Consider the following 16,740-nt stretch of genomic DNA (forward strand, 5'->3'; position numbering starts at 1 on the left):
TCTGTAATTAATCTGGCTAATTCATCTCTCTACGTATCAGTCACCAAGGTGAGCCAACAATTTTCTCAGATGTGGAATGATCGCCTTCATGCATTTATTATATTTCAACTCTCCCCCCTTTTTTTTTGAGACAGATTCTCACTCTGTTGCCCAAGTTGGAGTGCAGTGGCACAATCTCAGCTCACTGCAACCTCTGCCTCCCAGGTTCAAGAGATTCTCCTGTCTCATCCTCCCTAGTAGCTGGGACTACAGGTGCACACCACCACACCCAGCTAATTTTTGGTATTTTTAGTAGAAATGGGGTTTCATCATATTGGTCAGGCTGGTTTTGAACTCTTGACTGCAAGTGATCCACCCACCTCAGCCTCCCAAAGTGCTGGGATTACAGGCATGAGCCACCATGCCCGGCCTCGCCCATGCATTTTCACTAACTGTTAAGGTGGGCTCCAAATCTAATACAACTGGACAATGTACTAATACATTATATTGATGATGTGATTATTTCTGAGACTGAAGATCAAGCTAAGAACAAAGTCATTAAGTTTATAGAGCATATCTCTAACTGGAGATGATTACTAAAATCTAGGGGCCACACACAGACTGTGGAAGTTTTGGGGAGACAACGCGGTGGAGTGATCTCCACCACAGACCACCACAAACCAATTATTACTAACCCTCAGACTAACTAAGAGGCTTAACACCCAGTGGGTCTGTTTGGCTTTTGGAGAAATCATATCCCTGAGTTATAAATATTGCTGGTCCCAGTACATAAAAATCCCTGAGGAAAAGGATGTATTTAATTGGGAACCCAAACGACAAGGCTTCTTATTACTTCACGAGGCAGTAGTTCCACTGGGAACACACAGTAATCAAGCTAAAATGATATGACTGTTGGCTCCCCATATTCAAGCTGTGTGAACTCTCCAGCAGAACTCCATGACTGCTGCTTACCAACTCTGGATTTGGGGACTACAGCACTACCAGATGCCGCTCTCTGCTGTACTCCATCCGGAAAACGGTTACTTGTTTGTTATTGGGCATTGAGATAACCCAAATAACTGAAGAAAATAAAGGCTGGAAATACCCATCATGCCATGGGTGATGTCAGAAAAGCACTCCAGCCAGGCGCAGTGGCTCACGCCTGTAATCCCAGCACTTTGGGAGGCCAAGGTTGGTGGATCATGAGGTCAGGAGTTCAAGACTAGTCTGGCCAACACAGTGAAATCCTGTCTCCGATAGTGAAATCCTGTCTCCGATAAATATACAAAAAATTAGCCGGGCGTGGTGGTGGGCGCCTGTAATCCCAGCTACTTGCGAGGCTGAGGCAGAGAATTTCTTGAATTTGGGAGGTGGAGGTTGCGGTGAGCTGGGATCGTGCCATTGCACTCCAGCGTGGGCGACAGTGTGAGACTCTGACTCAAGGAAAATAAAACACACACATACACACAAAGAAAAGAAAAGCACTCCAACAGGAGTGCAAGACTCAAAGAATTTCATCATAAAAGGGAAATGATACATACGGGAACATGCTATCAGGCAAACCACAGGAGGGATACATTTTATTCACTAGCAAGTAGCCTCTTTTCCCTTAGGACCCACGATTACAAAAAAGAACACTAACAACAAAAAAGCATTCTATATCAGTTTGGCCCACCTAGTTATATTTCATCAAATTAAAGCAAACATTTCACTACCCACACAGTATAACGAGGGCCCAAGAAGCATCACATTCAATGGATTTCTTGTATTTCTTATCACTATCAAGTTAATGGGTTTGTAGAAAATTCGAATGAACAACTAAAGCATCTGCTTTAGAAAGGATTGAAAAGCTGGCCTACAATCTTCAGCAGTATGTTTTGCAAGTTGACGTGAGAATATTTAAAGGTGAGTTTTCATTAGATAAATTGCTACACTTTTGTAGTGGATTAGGAAATAGGAGACAATACAGAAACTTGAAGCCAAGTCTTCCCTTCTTCACTGCAATTTCCTTGTTGAATGGCAAACCCGCTAGTCCCTGAACCGGAGCTGTTCATACAACAAAGTGTCCCACAGGCTGGTAATGTTCCAAAACAAGATACTATACCTATAAAACAGAACCTACTTGCAAGAATTCCATAGGGATTGAAACAATTATTCTTGTGTCAGTTACCAGAAAGGATTATTCTTTGTTTACACCTCACTAAAGCGAGGCTATTGCAATGGTTTTGTTGCCTAGTGGACAGGATGGTCCTCTGTCTCTGTATTTATTTAGCCTGACACTGTATGATGAAAACTGAATGTAGAGGGAAGCCCTGGCATATCTCATACTGCTGCCAACAATAGGAATTGTCCAGTGGCTGAAGAGAGGACTTCATTTGTAGGAAAAGGTTTAGATAAAAATTAATGATAAATGAAAGAAAGGTAAGATTGTCATTCAGAGAAAAAAGTCAACAAATGAGTGTGATATCTACCTGCAATTTGCTGCCTTGCAGAGGTTAGAGCAAGACAATAATATTCTCTTATAGTTTTGATGTCCCTTGAGAGGGAGAACTCTGTCTGCTGAAAACTCCTCCTCTTTTAAAAAACTGAGACGTGAGCTGCATCAAGGTCAAAATAATGAACCAACTAAGGACTTATGTTAGAAAGCAGCAGAATATTCCCCTGTCAAATCCAGAGAACACTGATCAATAATCTCTTTTTTTTGAGACAGAGTCTCATTCTGTTGCCCCATCTGGAGGGCAGTGGCATGATCTCAGCTCACTACAACCTCCGCCTCCCAGGTTCAAGCGATTCTCCTGCCTCAGCCTCCCAAATAGCTGGGATTATAGGTGTGCACCACCACGCCCAGCTAATTTTTGTATTTTTAGTAGAGATAGGGTTTCACCATATCGGCTATGTTGGTCTCAAACTCCTGGCCTTGTGATTCACCCACCTTGGGCTCCCAAAGTGGTGGGATTACAGGCGTGAGCCATGGCACCCGGCTGATAATCTTTTGTATGAACACTGCGTGACCATTAATTGTGATTAGTGAAGGTTTAAGAAAGGTATTGGGATATAAATTATACATTGAATGCCCCATCTGTTATAAAATTATGTTTTAAAAAAAGCTGTTTGTGGGTTAAAAAATATCCATGAAGAGGTGAAGGCACAATTAAAATACTTGGATCCCTGACAAAGAAAAATAATGATATATAGTTTGGTGATTCTGCATTCCCAAGAATGAAAAGCCAGCCCTTAGACATTTATGGTTCTGCGAAGCACTACAATATACACAAACCAAAATTTACCTAGGAGTCACTACTACTCATATGTCATTACCCTGAAGAACTCAACATTTCTGGATCTCCACTTTATTTTCAAATCCCACTAAAAGCAATGAGGACTCAATGGCAACAATGTGTCTTGTGGCTCAAACAGCATCAGCCCACCCAAAGTAAGAGAGCTTTAGGAGGGTTGGGAACTGGGCTAGAAATAATTGACCAGGCAGAATTTATTTTTAATGAGGAAAGACTTGTTGAAGAAGAAGACATTCTAACATAAATAAACTCGAAGCATCCTATTTCAGGATGAAGCACAAAGATGGCAAGTTGCCTGGCATGACAGTACAGCATTGACAATGACAAATGCCCAAACCCGGAAATGGGAATGAGCCTGTGTGCCAACACAGCTGGGTTATTAGATATCTTAATTCAAATGGAGTCTGAGGTATCCCCAGCATGGGGCGTCTCACAGCGGAAGTTCAAGTTACATACTTAGGGAAGACTTATAAGCCACCCAGTAAATGTAAATGTTTAATTAGAGAATGCAACCTACCAACATGCCCTTCAACCATGACGCAGCACAAACCATTCTTTTTGTAGAGTGACTCATGGTTATTGGACACATTTTGAAAAGGATTAGAGTGTTTCCCACGGGGAATAGACGGGCCCTGTCGTAGAGCCTCTTTCCTTGGGAAGCAATGTTTGTTAAGGCCATATACCCAGAAGAAAGGAGTTTGGCTATAAACTCCAAACATGTTTGAATCCTGTGTACTCCAAATGTAACACAGATATAGCCTCAAGTTTATACTCTTATGAGAAATAACACGGGGTGTGGTAGGCAAAATTATACCCCCCACAAAGATGGTCATGCCCTAATCCCTGGTACCTGTTAATATATTAGGCTACATGGAAATGGAGAATTAACATTGCAGGTGGAATTAAGCCTGCCAATCTGCTGACTTTGAGATGAAGAGATTATCCTGGACTATTCAGGTGAGCCGGTGTAATCACGGGGGTCCTTATAAAGTGGAAGAGAGAGGTACAGGAGATTCAGAGAGATGGTAGCATGAGGACTCAGGGTGACATTGCTGGCTTTGAAGGTGGAGGAAGGAGGCCATGAACCAAGAAACACAGGCGAATGGTCTCTAGTGGCTAGAAAAGGTAAGGAAACAGAATTCCCCTGGAGCCTCCAGAAAAGAACGCAGCTCTGCTGACACCTTGATTTTAGCCCTGGAGAGTCTTGTTAGACTTCTGACCTACAGAACTGTAAGATAACAAATTTGAAATGCTTTCAGCCACTAAATTTGTGATGATTAATTACAGCAGCAATAGAAAAGTAATAGATATAGGCAAAGGTAGATTTTTGTTGAGAAGGACGAAATGGTCATAACTACAGTAATATCAGATTTGTATTATAACTGTGTCCAGAGTACTGCTTACTATATTATAGGAAGCATATATAAAATTTATAAACACTAATAAAAACTCATGATAATATTGCTGATCAAATTTGGGGGAGATTGAAGTAAAGCCCTCACAACAGAGGTCAGCAACCCCTGGGCCACGGACCAGTAGCCTGTTAGGAACTGGGCCACACAGCAGGAGGTGAGCAGCAGGTGAACGAGCATTACTGCCTGACCTCTGCTTCCTGTCATATCCGCGGAGGCATTAGATCCTTATAGAACGTGAACCCTATTGCGAACTGCCGGTGCAAGAGATCTAGATTGTGTGCTCCTTATGAGACTCGAATGCCTGATCATCTGAGGTGAAACAGTTTCATCCCAAAACCATCCCCACCCTCCCCAGCTTCCCCCCCGTCCATGGAAAAGTTGTCTTTCATGAAACCAGTCCCCGGTGCCAAAAAGGTGTGGGATCACTGCCTTGTGGGACATTATCTGGATGGAGGAGAACTAGCCTAAAAGATTTATATTTCATCAATGATAGGTTGATGATAGTTCTTATTTATTTGTTTATTTTTGAGACCGGGTCTCACTGTATAACACAGGCTGGAGTGCAATGGCATGATCTTCACTCACGGCAACCTCTGCCTCCCAGGTTCAAGTGATTCTCCTGCCTCAGACTCCTGAGTAGCTGGGATTACAGGCACCTGCCACCATGCCCGGCTAATTTTTGTATTTTTAGTAGAGACAGGGTTTCACCATGTTGGTCAGGCTGGTCTCCAACGCCTGACCTCAGGTGATCCAAAGTGCTGGGATTACAGGCATGAGCCACCGCCCCTGGCCAATGATGGTTCCTAAACACTCAGCAGATATATTGCATAAAGTGCAGATAGCTGTAGATCAGGGAGGCAATATGTGTGAAGTTACTGCAAAAATAGGAGAATGATAATTCCGCCGTCTGTTTAAATCTAAACCCAATGCCCCATGGGATACTGAAAATGTTTGGAATCTACATATACATTTTGATGTCTGATTATACAGTGTTATAAGGCTAGTAGCTGCTATCAAACTAAGAGTAATTATTTTGTTGTAAAAAGACTGACCATGAGTCTAGGGTGGATTGTGCTGTTAGGGTATATTCTAGCAGGCCTGGAAATCACCTGAACTGTCTACTGAAATCAGAAATGTAACTCCCAGATGAGATGCATAACTTACACCTGGCATGGACAAGAACCCCCCCTCCCCAAAGAAGTCTGGCACTGGGGCTGATTATGTGTTAAGAATATGTCTATATGACCAGCAGGGTATAACAGGTACCAGCTCAGACTCCGTGAGCAGCTGAGAATGGATGCACTGAACCTATTTTTGCTCCCTGATTCCTTAGAAAGTCCTGGGTAGGACCACAGTCACCCCTCCTTCTGTAACAGGAGGAAAACTTCGTTTGGGTATAGAACAGCAGAGGACAGAAGGAGGAGGTGAAATTGACAGTAGGGCAATGAGGAAAACTTGTCTGTTTTCACTGTGCGTCTTGAAATATGCAAACAGATCCTCAGCTGAACTTGAAGGGAAGGTGTTAAGGAAAGGTAAAATTGTTTCATAGGAGGGCAGGCTGTAAAGAGCAGACAGGCAAAACTGGCCCCTTAGATTTTCCCCCACAAGTCTATCTTTAAATATGTATATATAGTTACAGATATTTATGTCTTTAAATTTTTATGTGCATTTAAAAGATATATAGATCTTTAAATATATCTATACATAGTTAAAGATAGATATATATATTTCAATATGTATTAAATATAAATGCTAATAAACATGATAATATTGAAAAACGATAATATGAAAAGTATATATTTAATACATATTATATATTAAAGTATTGAAATATATTAAATATTGAAATATATTAAATATAAAGTATTTATTGAAATATATTAAATATTATATTAAAATACATAAAATTCAATGTAAAATACGTATATATATTTAAATATGTATCACTCTCCACCCTCTTTTCCTTGTGGCTGCTTGTAGCCACATTGTCTTTGGCTTTCTTCTTGGCGCTTTTCCCCGTAATCAGTCCACACTCCCCTTAGTGGTCTGCTGATGAATATCTACTAACTGGGTTGTGGAAAGAAACTTAAGAAACCTGCTGCATTAAGATCGCAGCTGGAGTCTCTCTCCATTTTAAGATGGAAACTGGAAGGATATTGTTTCATTATTTACAAAGGGGATGGGGGCGGCACTACCCACTATCGCATTTATCCCTATCTTCCAAAGTGATATCTAAAAGAAGAGTCCTGGGGCTTAAATTCCCAGTTCGAGGGTTTCTCGGGGGTCGCTACTAGCATCATCCTTATCAAACTAGGGCTGGAAAAAGCCAATGTTGGGTTGATTCCTACAGAACTTATATTAAAAATAATTGTGTTGTCTTCCCTGCTGTTGCCTCTTTCTTGTCCTTCTGACCAAAGAAGATACTTTTGCCAAACTGACTTACTGGGCAAGAGAGTGTGGCAAATCTCTGAAGAGCCACGTATCCTGGTTTTGAAGGAGGTTCATCACCATCTCACAGAGTGAGGCAGCATTGGGCATGACCTGGGAATCCCGGGTGGAGGCAGCATTCGCCAGGACTTAGGTCCTAGTGCCAGCTTTTCTGCTATCAATGGGACTTACTGCTCAGCCGCTTTGAGCCTCAGTTTCTTCACATGTAAAATGACTCCGTAGTGGTTCTTAGCAGAGAAAATATGTATACACATATATATACTAGAATCACGTGAAATGCTTTTTCAGCACACATATTATTTCTTTTCTTTTTTGAGAAAAAATCTTCAAAGTATTTCTGAAAGACCCAATACGAAATGATTTTGAATGCCCTAACAGATCTTAAGAGATCATTTGAAGATTTGTTAGATCTCTGCATTAGATCAACCCACCATAGACCCATCGTTTGTAGAGGAAGCAAGTTCTTGCCACTCTGGTAAAGCTCAGAAAATGTGTGCATGTAAAGGTTTGTTACAAGGCCAGGCGTGATGGCTCATGCCTGTAACCCCAGCACTTTGGGAGGCTGAGGCAGGGCGCATCACTTGAGGTCAGGAGTTCGAGCCCAGCCTGGCCAACATGGTGAAACCCTGTCTCTACTAAAGATACAGAAAATCAGCCAGACGTGGTAGCACGTGCCTGTAATCACAGCTACTTGGGAGGCTGAGGCAGTGAGAACTGCTTGAACTCAGGAGGCGGAGGTTATAGTGAGCTGAGGTCGCGCTGCTGCCCTCCAGCCTGGGCAACAGAGCGAAACTCCATCTCAAAACAAAAAACAAAATAAAGGTTTGTTACAGAACAAACTTACAAGATTGAAGGAGTGAATCTAATCCCTTTCCTGGCCTGGAACTGCCCTGGCAATTTCGGGTGTGACTGGGAAACCTCGTCCAATATCAAGTCCAGGACCACAGCAGATTGTGTGCAAGTCAGACTGTAACCAGCAGAGGGTAGCACATACCAATGTCCTGCGCTTTCCAGGAAGGTAACAAACGTGCCCTGAGAGAATGCTTCCTGGAGAAAGGGAACAAGGTTTAACAAAGTCTACATGGGCATAAAAAATTAAAATCCACTTAGAACACAATCTGGAACTCAAGCTCAGGTGGAGAGGTGGACCAAGGCAATTTCCCAATGCAGGAAAACTTTGTCTTTGAATCCTCACCATTTCCCATCCCATGTCCTTCTTTGGCTTCTCAAAGCATCTTTAGGGGAGTGGCAGCTAATTTTGTATTTTTAGTAGAAACGGGGTTTCTCCATGTTGATCAGCCTGGTCTCGAACTCCCAACCTCAGGTGATCCACCCACCTCAGCCGCCCAAAGTGTGAGCCACCAGCTGGGCTTCCCACCCCCTCTTAGCATTTACCATTAGAGCATATCCTTTTGTGCAATCACATTTCTGCACAGCTGTCATGCTTCACAGAAAAGCAGAATTTGAGACCCCACCCCAGACTCTCTGTATCACACTCTCCATTTTCACAAGATTCCCCTGTGATTCCTGATCATGTTGACATTTGAGAAGCAGTGATGTCAGCACAACTTCCCTACCTACACATGCCGCCTCGAAACCTACTCTGTTTCCTGTGCCAACCTCGCTCCCCACTCATGTACCCTATAACCCCACAGGGGAAGATTCCTGCTGATTTCAGCCTTCACAAGAGGGAAGCACTTTGTGTGGCCTTAGGTGAGCAGACCTGAGATTTCCAATTTCTTCTTCAGGTGATTAGGGACCATGTGGGTTTTTTTTTTTTTTTTTTTGAGACAGAGTTTTGCTCTTGTTGCCCAGGCTGGAGTGCAGGATAATCTCAGCTCACTGCAACCTCTGCCTCCCACTCCCAGGTTCAAGCGATTCTCCTGCCTCAGCCTCCCTAGTTGCTGGGATTACAGGTGTGTGCTACCATGCCTGGCTAATTTTGTATTTTTAGTAGAGATGGGGTTTCTCCATGTTGGTCAGGCTGGTCTTGAACTCCCAACCTCAGGTGATCCTCCCTCCTTGGACTCCCAGAGTGCTGAGATTACAAGTGTGAGTCTCCACACCCAGCCTCATAGTGTTTTTAACCACCCAGCTATATTTGTCTTCAAGTGACAGCTAAGCAAGGGAACATCGGGTGATGTGCCACAAAGAGACTGCTGGGGCTCAGAAAACCATATCTCAAGTTCAGCACTTTGAACCAAAGGAAATTGGAAGGCCCTGAAAGCAGGCTCAGAAGCAAGTTCCCTCCGATCTTCTCCTACCCTCCTGTCTCTTGCCCCTCATTCTCCCCTTAAGTGAGTCATAGAAACCAGAATTTCTTCTCCCCAAGATGGGTCATAGAAACTAATACTGCCTTCTCCCAAAGCAAGCCATAAACCTAAAAATATTACTCTAACCTTTCTCCTACCTTTCTGTGTAGGAGCTGACCATAAAAAAATTCTCTGACCTGCCGTATCTGATAGTAGGCAATAAGACCCTCATTCCATAGGGGTCCTGCCATATGCCCAGGAGGAAGGAATGCTGGCTTAACAGAGTGGCCAAGAAGAATCTGAACAGACTGGCTTTGCTGGGCTTCCCACCCCCTCTTACTGTATTACCATTAGAGTATAGCCTTTTGTGCAATCCCATTTATACACAGCTGTTCATGCTTCATCAAACCGAAGCATAAAAACAGTTTTCCCTAGGTTTTGGAGGTTTTATTTCTGAAGGCTCCTGTTTCACATACAACTTTGATCAAATAGAAGAGTGACGTCAGCAATATGGCTGACTAGAGAGGCCTGACCTTCATCTTCCCCACAAGGAAGGACGGAGGCAATAAATAGACAACTAAGATTTGACTGGAGTGCCAAAAGGAGAGTGATGGAGTGAGGCAGGGGAATGGCCTCTGAGGTGGTTGGAGGCCCAGGAGGACATGGTGGAGGCACTTGGCCTCCACAGCCTCATCTCGCCCAACTGGATCAGACTGGTCCAGAAATAAGAGGACTTCCTCTTAGGGGAAAAAGGTAAATTGAAGAACCTCACTAGCTTCCCTTGCCACTTCAAACACCTCCAGTCCTTACTACGGGAGAATCCCACATCCTCGTAAGACCTGAGTTCAATTTGGAGAGCTGCTGAGAATTCACTCAGCTGTGTCACTCCGGGTGAAGAACATAAGGCGTGCACTCCCGCTTACCCACTGAGCCACACTACTGCAGCATGGGGCCATCTGAGAACAGAGCTACTGCTGGAGTGTGCCCTGCTCTGGGGCTGTAGTCATTGTGCCTCTCTAGAACTGGGGGTCTATCTTCATTCCACCAAGCCCATGTGGCACCCAGCTGGTCCCAGGATTGGCTATGACGCTGGTCCTGCACAACAGTGAAATAAACCCATGCTATCTGCCCTTCAGCTGGAAGAACAATCAGTCCCACCCAGGATGAACCTGCTTTTGTGCCAGCCAAACGACTGTGCGTTCCCCCACAAGAAGGAGAGGTCCTCATCCCCCAAGCACCTGACATGCCCCTAGGCCAGCAGAGCAGCTGTGTGCAGATGTCCAGGGTCTGAAAAACAGACCTTGGACACTACCCGCTCCATGAACATACCCCTGGCTTGCACAAAGGCCTCACATCCACAATAAGGGCCTGAGAAACTTGAGAAGCTGACTGAGAAGCTGTGTGCCTATGTCCTGGGTCTGAAAGAAAGCCTGATGTGTCGCCTCCAGCAAACACACACCCAGGTCAGCTGAGAAGCTGTGCACCCATGTTCCCAGCCTGAGAAACCAGGCTCTTCCTCGGTGCTCAAAACCTCTGAGGGCTGTTTGTCTTTGTGCAGAATAAGACATTTTGAGTAGCAGTCTCAGAGTTGCTTTGGTGAGAGAAGGCTTCCAAGGCCTCTCAGATGGGTCTTTGAAGGTGGCTCTAGGCCCAGAGCCATGTAAGAGGCCCTTCAGGAAGAATGGCTATCCCTGTGGGAGCTTGTGATCATGATGTATGAATCTATGACACTGACCTGAAAAACTGCATGGCCTTTATGAAGGCTCCAGGGGACAGAATGAGCACCCATGGGAATGAGACATTCTGTGCTCTCAGAAAATAGATAACAGAGGCCAAGGCCTGCAGCCTTTTTTTCCCCTCATTCCCCTGGACCTTGACTTTTTCTCTACCTTAGTTTCCCTCTCCCTTTTTTACAGGCGAAAGAGAGCACAGGACGGGAAGAAATTCACTGTGTGAATTCCCTTCCTTAGTGACCCACAAGCAGAAGGAGAAGGGGAGGAACCGATACCAGGGCCTGCCTAGATTTAGCCCTGGAGTATGTACCTAAAATAAGTACATTCTCTTCATTCTGAAGATTCCCATCTGAAAAACAAACAAACAACAACAAAACATAAGTACATCTCCAGCTCCTGTCTCTCTCTCTCTCTCTCTCTCTCTCTCTCTCTCTCTCTCTCTCACTCTCTCTCTCTCTGTTGCTCTTGCGCTGGCTCTCTCCCTTCCTCTCTGCATCTTTGCTCATGCATACTAGGCACTGTCTTGTTCCCTCTGTGCTAAGAAGCAATTAGAAACTCCTGGCCAGGTGTGGTGACTCATGCCTGTAATCTCAGCACTTTGGGAGGCTGAGGTGGGCAGATCGCCTGAGGTCAGGAGTTCGAGACCAGCCTTGCCAACATGGAGAAACCCCTTCTCTACTAAAAATGCAAAATTTAGCCAGGCGCGGTGGCGGGGACCTGTAATACCAGCTCCTCAGGAGGCTGGGGCAGGAAAATTGCTTGATCCTGGGAGGTGGAGGTGTGAGCTCAGATCGTGCCATTGCACTCCAACCTGGGTGACAGAGGGAGACTCTGTGTCAAAAAAAGAAAAAAATATGAGTATATATATATATACGCATGTATATATATTGCTGTCTCTAATCTCAAATCATTGCTGTTGGTTTGAGGTTAGAGACTGGGCCATGAACAGTGTCTGTCCTGCCATCGGTGAGGCCCCTGTAACTCTTTGCCTTCCCTGCCCAACAAGGTCCCTCGTCTACCCAGGTCTAGCTTCCCCTGTGAAGTCCTTGATATGGTTTGGCTGTGTCTCCACCCAAAATCTCATCTTGAATTGAGAGCCCCATAATCCCCGAATATCAAGGGTGGGACCAGGTGGAGGTAATCAGATCATGGGGGTGGTTTCCCCCATGCTGCTCTCTTGATAATGAGTGAGTTCTCAGGAGATCTAATGGTTTTATAAGCATCTGGCACTTCCCCTGCTTGCATCCACTCCTTCCTGCCACCCTGTGAAGAAGGGGCCTGCTTCTCCTTTGCCTTCCATGTGATTGTAAGTTTCCTGGGGCCTCCCCAGCAATGCAGAACTATGACTCAATTAAACCTCTTTCCTTTATAAATTACCTGGTCTTGGGCCGGGCGCGGTGGCTCAAGCTTGTAATCCCAGCACTTTGGGAGACCGAGGCAGGTGGATCACGAGGTCAAGAGATCAAGACCATCCTGGTCAACATGGTGAAATCCCATCTCTACTAAAAATACAAAAAATTAGCTGGGCATGGTGGTGCGTGCCTGTAATCCCAGCTACTCGGGAGGCTGAGGCAGGAGAATTGCCTGAACCCAGGAGGCGGCGGTTGCGGTGAGCCGAGATTGCGCCATTGCACTCCAGCCTGGGTAACAAGAGCAAAACTCCGTCTCAAAAAAAAAAAAAAAAAAATTACCCGGTCTCAAGTGTTTCTTCATAGCAGTGTGAGAACAGACTAATACAGTCCTTCTCAACCCCTACAGGTGGAATCCAGGAGTTAATCAATTATCCTTTGTGCTTTCTTGGCATTTTACTCAGACCACCTGTACCATTATACATTATATAAGTGTTTATCCTCTTCCTTGAGTCTGGAAGCTTCCTAAGAGCAGGAACCAAGCACAGTTACATTCTCTCACCACAGTTTCTTGTGAAGATAGTATTATTTGGTGAGTAAAATAATTAGTAAATGAACGGACACAGTTCCTATGGCAAGGATGGGTGAAAATGAGAAAGACCCATAGGTACTTTTCCAGATGACCTTTAAAGGCCTTACAAAAAGGAACTAGGAAGATGTTGGCAAGTGATCATTTTTCAAAAGCAAAAATATTTGAGGTGGGTACAACTTGTCCTTTTCCAGAAACCCTGTGCTTCTTTATGGACACAGCCTGTGTCTAAATTGCTGTATGGCATCTCGATGGCTCTCCTAATCACTTCTGACTTTTATAGCCTTCCTCTTATGGGTCAGACCTAGCACAGCATGTTCAAAGTCTTCTTCACAGGTGAGCAAAGCACGTGACATATAAGAACATTCTCTTTCTCTGCCAGTGCCTGCCTCCAAGTGATGCACCAGAGTATTTTATCAGTTTTTTCAAAATGAAGACAGTGTGATCCTTTGGACAGAAACTTACTTGGAGCCAGACCTTCTTGGATGGCCCCAAGACTTATTGAAGTAGAATCTTGTCACTGGGGACGTTTTGTCACTGGGGACGTTTTGTCACTGGAAATAGATGCCCTCCTAGGAGGAACATTTACAAGCAGCCAGACACAAGGTTTCCCATTGCCAGAACACCGGATGCTGAGCGGGTCTATGATAGAAACCTCAAGACGCCCCTAAAAGGGCTTGGCCGTGACATTCAGAGGGAAGATAGATTGGCCAGGATCAGGCTGGCCCAGGGAGACACTGTCCCAAAAGTTTCTGTGTTTTATTCACTGGGAATTGTTTAGGTATAGAAAAAAGATTAAAAGCTTGAGACAAAGCCAGGGGCAATAAGGAAAATGAATCTGTTTTAGTCTATGAGGGCTGCTATAACAAAATACTTTAGACTGGCTAATTTATAAAGAACAGAAATGAATTCTTACAATTCTGGAGGCTGGAAAGTCCAAGATCAACACACCAGCAGATTCAGCATCTAATGAGGGCTAGCTTTCCACTTCAAAGATGGTGACTTCCTCCTGTCTCTTCACATGGCAGAAAGGGGCAAGGGAGCTTGCTTCAACCTCTTTTGAAAGGGCACTAATTCATGGAGCTGGAGCCCTCATAACTTGGTCACTTCTCAGAAGGCTCCACCTCTTAATACTATCACACTGGGGATTAGGTTCTAACCTATGAATTTTGGGGGTCAAAACAGCCAGACCATAGCATTATCCCTCTATCCTCTCTGTAAGATCTTTTAGGCTAACTGACTGCACCGTGGACTATGCCATGGTAACCTCCGTCACCTGCACGTACGCTCCAGATGAGTTCCTGGAGCTACAAAGTCTGAAGTAACTGGAAAACCACAAAAAAGAGAATAATGATCAACCCCTGCAGAGCCTAAGTAACTCTGAGACATTCTTCTACTGTTCCTTATTCCCACCTCAACTGATAAGGCAATGAGACTTTGTAACCAATCTTGGTCAACCTCATGACTCCAGACCCTATGACGCCCTCCCAGCTTGCAAAAGCCGCCCTGACCTGTAACTTCTGTAACTTTCCACTGCCTACGCCAAACCTATAACACCAACTCCTATCCCACCGTCCTCTGCTCACTCTCTTTTCAGCCTCAGCCCGCCCACACCCAGGTGAATAAACAGCCATGTTGCTCACACAAAGCCTGTATAGGGGGTCTCTTCATTGAGTGTGTTTTAATTCTCTTCAGCTTTCCTCTGCGGACCACCAGGGTGGTCACTGCAGCTTCCCTGGAGGCTGCCGTGCAGTCAGGTTAGGCCCACTTTGAGAGAGCTGAACATATACTTTGTTATTATCTAAAAATTAACAGAAAAGCAACAGTACAGAGATCAAAACAATCAGGTGTTTATTGCAGAATAAAGAAGCAGCTCATTCCCTCTCCCTCAGGGGAGTAAGAAAATCATCATTGCAGCATATTTCCATAATTATAGCATGCATCTTTTTTTTTTTTTCTTGAAACAGTCTTGCTGTGTTGCTCAGGCTAGAGCAATGGCACAATCTCAGCTCACTGCAACCTTCACCTCCTGGCTTCAAGCAATTCTCATGCCTAAGCCTCCCAAGTAGCTGGGAATAGAGGTGGGATAGGATTAGTTGGTGCCACCACACCCAGCTAATTTTTGTTTTTTTTGAGACAGAGTTTCACTCTTGTTACCCAGACTGGAGTGCAATGGCGTGATCTCGGCTCACTGCAACCTCTGCCTCCTGGGTTCAAGCAGTTCTCCTGCCTCAGCCTCCCTAGTAGCTGGGATTACAGGCACACGCCATGCCCAGCTAATTTTTTGTATTTTTAGTAGAGATGGGGTTTCACCATGTTGACCAGGATGGTCTTGATCTCTTGACCTCGTGATCCACCCTCCTCGGCCTCCCAAAGTGCTGGGATTACAGGCTTGAGCCACCGCGCCCGGCCTAATTTTTGTATTTTTTATAGAGACAGGGTTTCACCATGTTGGTCAGGCTGGTCACAAACTCCTGACTCAAGTGATCCACCCACCTCGACCTCCCAAGGTGCCGGGATTACAGGAACCACCGCAACTGGCCCCCATCTTTATGTTAATACCACATAAATCATATGAGCACAGCTTGGTGTAGAACTTGCTCTGTCTTCATATTTATATCATGAAAATTGTATCCATGCAACTAAGGTAGGGTCTTAAGAATTACTATAGATATTTTTAGATATTATTATTACAGATAATTAAACGTAGTGAGGATCCCGAGAAGGTGTGATGTGCACATCTGGAGATCCAGGTAAATTCTAGGGGCCTTGGGAAGCTCTTTGCCGGGTTTGATCCTTTTCCTGGAGAAAGCCATGATGGGACATTTTGGAAGCACTAGTCCTGTAAAAAAGACTTCTGACCCATGTATATAAAAAAAAGGAAAGATGACTGCTCATTTCTTGTGCAGTACCTGGGTGGGCAGATAATTTTCTTAAGGTAGCAACAAGTCATATGCTTGCATATGGACCTGACGTATGATTCTTTTTTTTTTTTTTTCCAGTCTCACTCTGTCACCAAGGCTGGAGTGTTGGAGTGATCTGAGCTCACTGCAACCTCAGCCTCCCAGGTTCAAGTGATTCTCCTGCCTCAGCCTCCAGAGTAGCTGGTATCTACCTGCCTCAGCCTCCCAAAGTGCTGGGATTGCCAGCGTAAGCCAAAGAGCTCGGCCAGGGAAGGTGCTCTGTGGGGCCTCTCACGTGGACTTCCACCCTAGACCAGTGAAACTGTTTCCAAGGTATAGAAGATTTGTGCCTGTATGAGTTAAAGAAAAACAGCGTTTTTGTTTTTGTTTTTTTGAGACCGACTGGCTCTGCTGCCCAGGTTGGAGTGCAGTGGCACAACCTTAGCTCACTGCAACCTCTGCCTCCTGATTCAATCGATTCTCCTGCTTCAGCATCCATAGTAGCTGGGATTATAGGAACACACCACCACACCCAGCTAATTTTTGTGTTTTTAGTAGAGACAAGGTTTCACCATATTAGGCAGGCTGGTCTCAAACTCCTGACCTCAAGTTATTCACCCCCTCGGCCTCCCAAAGTGCTGGGATTATAGGCGTGAGCCATGGTGCCCAGCTAGAAAAATAGTTTTAAGAAACTAAGTATGCAAGTTCAGATAGCTTATGATCCCTTTTTTTGTGTGTGTTGGTAGGAAGAGTTAGGAAGAGGACCTTAGTCCAGT

General features: G+C 44.7%; 1 protein-coding gene across 2 annotated transcripts in view; it reads left to right on the top strand.

The window, feature by feature from the left end:
• AKR1B1 (aldo-keto reductase family 1 member B) overlaps positions 1 to 16,740 on the top strand; it is a 154,632-nt gene that overhangs the window by 88,461 nt on the left and 49,431 nt on the right. For both annotated transcript variants that reach the window (XM_078343718.1, XM_078343719.1), the window contains one exon: positions 16,064 to 16,297. The gene's annotated coding sequence lies outside the window, so the exon portion shown is untranslated. The remainder of the gene's footprint in view (positions 1 to 16,063; positions 16,298 to 16,740) is intronic.

The sequence above is a fragment of the Callithrix jacchus genome, chromosome 11 (genome assembly GCF_049354715.1).
Source record: "Callithrix jacchus isolate 240 chromosome 11, calJac240_pri, whole genome shotgun sequence".
Classification (NCBI taxonomy): Eukaryota; Metazoa; Chordata; class Mammalia; order Primates; family Cebidae; genus Callithrix; species Callithrix jacchus.